The sequence below is a fragment of the Sinocyclocheilus anshuiensis genome, unplaced genomic scaffold, assembly GCF_001515605.1.
Source record: "Sinocyclocheilus anshuiensis isolate Anshui unplaced genomic scaffold, SAMN03320099.WGS_v1.1 scaffold702, whole genome shotgun sequence".
NCBI lineage: Eukaryota > Metazoa > Chordata > Actinopteri > Cypriniformes > Cyprinidae > Sinocyclocheilus > Sinocyclocheilus anshuiensis.
The window spans coordinates 3,466,266-3,470,913 of NW_015548184.1; the positions used below are offsets into that span (position 1 = coordinate 3,466,266).

General features: G+C 36.6%; 1 protein-coding gene across 1 annotated transcript in view; it reads right to left on the reverse strand.

Moving 5' to 3' along the window:
- The window catches only part of eva1ba (eva-1 homolog Ba (C. elegans)), a 12,178-nt gene extending 7,883 nt beyond the window's left edge, over nucleotides 1-4,295 (reverse strand). The window contains exon 1 of the mRNA XM_016508093.1: nucleotides 4,019-4,295. The gene's annotated coding sequence lies outside the window, so the exon portion shown is untranslated. The remainder of the gene's footprint in view (nucleotides 1-4,018) is intronic.
- Nucleotides 4,296-4,648: the final 353 nt, after the last annotated feature.

The following is a 4,648-nucleotide window of genomic DNA, read 5'->3' on the forward strand; positions in this document are numbered from 1 at the left end:
GGCCAATACCGAACCCTAGGTATCGGAATCGGTATCGGAGGCGAAAAAGGCGGATCGGAGCATCCCTACTATATATATATATATATATATATATATACAGTATATTCATATGAAGCAGGCCACCTCATGGGATCTTACAAGTTGAGATCACATGACCAGCCATATACTACTATAAATAAATTAAATAAACAATTAAATGAATTGTATTATTTTAGTGGGTCCCCTCATGTGGACAGGCATGCTCTGAGATCACATGTCCAGCTGCATAAAAAAGTATGTGAAATTATCTTTTCATTTGAAAAAAAAAATATGTTTTTTAAACAAATGGACTGAAAAGTGAAGTAATAATGAAGGTTAAGTAGGCTAATGAAGTCAGCTTAATGCTAATATTTACATAAGATGCAATTTTATGTCATGGCAGTGGAATTACAACACAGACGAACTGTATACATACTTCAAAGTACTTCCCCATCATCAACAAAGTCCTGTACATACATTCAGTGCATAGTGTCAGTATATAAATTGAGACTCAGTTCAAAACTTCAATAATGCTACTAAAAGTTAAAAGCCTTTCTTCTTATGTTGGGTGTTTGGTACCATTCAATGATCCTAATATAACAGAGGGTGTATTTGCCAGCCTGGGGTGTCAGTGGGGGTTGTGTGGCTGAAGGCTGTGCTCTTGGGTGTTAATGTGGACCAGATGTCTGTCTCAATGGAGCCAAAGAGCCTCAATAGTTTTCTATGCAAATGCAGAGTAGAAAAACACTTCTTTTAATAATGTGTGTTTCATGTACCCTGATCTTTGGCTTCAATCCACTTCTAGGGTCAACAGGGCCAAAACACTCTATATGGGAATGTGGGAATGGATGAGAGCACAACACAGTCTCTACCCATTACTAAAACCCCAAAATAAAAGCAATTAAGATTTGTTTTAGTTTTAAAACCCTAAGGAGACCTATTATGAAAATGAGAGCCAGAGTTATTTGGATTTAATTAATCACGTGCATCTGCAGTCTTGTTCCTGCTTGTTTGGGTTCGGTGTAAAAAGCACAGAAAGTTTGTGGGTGAAGAGACAACTAACCCTCAGGTGATCCCAGCTCTAAAGCTCCACAAATAGCACAATGTTCTCATCTGCAGATCGATCTGAGCCTGGAGGCCTTTGGAGATCCCAAGAAACATGTTGGATCCATTATGCAGACCCTCTGATTACTGTACGACACAAAACATGTGGTCCATCTTTCCCATGGATGGGTGGGCATTGTTAACCCCATACTGGCCACAGAGCTTTATTAAAGCATTAACATAGCACAAATACTCAGGTTTGTGAGAGCAAACAGATCAAAGAAAGCTGTGATTGGCTAAGGTATTTAGGAGTAACCAATCACTGATCAGGATTCTGATACTTTTCTTATTTGTTTTTTTATTAAGTTCTATTACATACTTTTCCCTCTCTTTTTTTAAGAAAGCTGAATTTTCAGCAGCCATTACTCGTCTTTAGTGACACATGTTCCTTCAGAAATCATTCTTACAGGCTGATCTTGTGCTAAAATACCATTTATTATTAGCAATGTTGAAAACACTTGTGGAAACCTTGATATATTTTAGATACTTTTAATAAATTGAATATATATATATATATATATATATATATATATATATATATATATACTATATATATAAAGAACAGAAAAAAGAACAGCATACAAAGAATGAATGATGTTTAACTTAAACACACCCATGTTCAATCTCATTCCAAGGGATTTACTAATTCCCTTTAACTTTAATATTGCTCCATTAAACAAGATTGACACTCTCAATGCATTTGCAAATCAAGCCAATGGCATTAACTGAGCATTTCGTGCTATATTATCTGGGGTTTGCTGTATTGTTGGATTTAGGGATTTATTCTCTCAATCGAAATCCACAAGCTCATAAAAACAGAGATGTGGAGAGAAAGAATGTTGGGGATGCATTTAAAAGCACAGACTGACATAGTCATTAAACTTTTCAAATCTTCAGAGCAAAAGGAGTGTCAGTGTAAATATTCCTCTGAATCAAACAAACTTAGATAAGGCATAGCAAAGCCCTTCCCTGTCTTCAAAGCAGTCATTTGAGAGTTGATACATTTGAGAGCCAATGAGAGTGTGCAGAATTAAGCATATATATCAAAATGTAGTCATTTTCAGAACCTCCGAGACAAATTCAGAGAGTAAAAGTGCACATCAGTGATTGATGCCACTGATACTTGTGACCAAATGTCATTGACATCAAATCTCAACACATCTAATGGTGCCATATTTCATTTAAAGGAACACCCCACTATTTTTGAAAATAATACTCCCCTAGAGTTAAACAGTTGAGTTTTACCGTTTTCGAATCCATTCAGCCGATCTCCGGGTCTGGCGGTAGCACTTTTAGCTGTAGCTTAGCATAGATCATTGAATCTGATTAGACCATTAGCATCTCGCTCAAAAATGACGACGTAATAATCAAGGAACTTTGCTGCCGTACCATGGGTGCAGCAGGCGCAATGATATTATAATGATATTACAATGATAGCGCCTGAAAATAGTCCCCAGCTAGGTAACTTCCAACGTGACCGGCACTAAGTTTGTGTAGTTGGTTATGTTGACTTGGAAAATGAGCCTATTTTCAAAAATAGTGGAGTGTGCCTTTAAGAGTGGAAGGGAATATCATAAGTGAATATAATAATAATAAATGTGGTAAGTGATACATTTTGGTTTGTTTGGTCTGATACATTTTGGTCTCACACAAAACTATTGTATTACTTTCGAGCTGCTCATTGCACAAAACTTAAGAAGATTTGCAATGCAATATAATATGTATATAATATTAACATAATATCAAAAGTCATAGGATGATTACTTAGTCAGCACTATATTTTGTGAGTACGTGGGTTGCTGTAGTCATCATCACAAAAATGTGGATACAGCAGGATTTACAAATGCATTTAGATTAGACACTGACCTCTGACTTTCCCTAAATCGACAGACTATATTATCTACCAGCACTAAAGAAGATAAGGTGACTCACTGATCAACAGTAGAGAGCGTCTGTGGAAGAAAGCAGATGCTCAGAGCAGGGTTGAATGGATTTGAACACAAGTCAGCCATCTCTAAACAAAAAGCAGCTGCGAGTTTTGCACATCTCTCCATCGGGATATAAATCAAGACTAACACTGTATGCCAAAACGAACAAAGACTTTAACAATCAGCTGCTCAAAGGTGCGAGACTTTGAATAGATTTTCATGTCAAAGGTAAATTTAAAACATTAACCAAAACATTACAGCTGCAGCTCTGGCCCTAACACAACTCAGTTATATTAGGGATGCTTCTGTCCAGAACTTGGATCAAACTCTCATATAAGAAAACATTTATACACCCACATGCTTCATGCAGTGCAATCTAAAATAACTTCCATCTGCAAAGATGATATCTCTGATTGGTGAATTCATAAATCATAACCTTACAGGACATGATTCATGAGCACATGAGTCAACAAATTCATAGAGATGTGACATGTGCCAGAGCTCTATATTTACAACACTCAGCATCACATTCATGTAATAAATAAATCAAATGCATTTTAGTTGTATAAATCAAAAATAAAAATATACATAAACAAAATATCAAAGTATAAAAAATAGCAAAATTGCTTAAGTTATTAGGATGTAACATTCTTTAAAAAAAATTCTGGTTTTACACAGTCTTACAAAGTGAGGTTTATGCTCAAAACAAGAACATTGATAATACAAAAATAAAATTAATTCAAGACATGTTTTCAGAAAAAAAATACTATTTTGCCTCTCAAGAAAATACATCTTGTTTTAAGGATGTTTATATATCTTTACTGAAATGCAAAATAGAAATGCAGTGCAGAACATCACAGAACATTTCTTATATCTTATCAATTTTCATAGAGTTCAACAGGTTTACTAAAGTTATATCAAGTAATAGCTATCACTAAATATGGCATGACGAAAGGTCAGAAACTTACCTCACAGAAATCTCAAATTTGTTCTCCTACAGCATCACACACTTCATCAGACTTCTTGGGAAGTTTAGTCCAGAACTGACGGCATCAATACGTTGCAGCCCAAACTGAGAAGGGTCTTCACAGTCCTGTCCAATGACTGCTCAGCTGCGTATTCGAGTTTGTATTACAAGCAGCCGCGTGTTCACTCCCCTTCAGCCGTTCGCTACAAGCAGTAGGAAAAGCTGTCACAGAGTCCTCACACGCAGAAGGGAGAAAGACGTGGAAAGAGAGTGAGAGATCTAGAGGGAGGAAAAGGGGAAAAAGTTGAACAGCCTTAAATGGGCAGGGTTTGGGAAAGAAAAAAGGGGAGGGAGAAGGGGTCTTTCCCCTGTTGTTAAGGAAACAGCCATGAAAAGCCAACTCCAGACCAATTAACTAAGATTTTCCACACTGAATAAAACATGGAAGAACAGAAGAATGAAAGAGCCTTTGAGAGAATCACTGACTGAACAGGGAGTGTTTGCCTCAGTTTGGGGAAGTGACTCTGAAACTGTAGCTTGCCAAGCTACATGCTAATCATAATTGAAAGCAGTTCACAGTACAGAACTACACTGAATCTACTGTTTGGAAAGAGTGGTTAGCTACACTTCA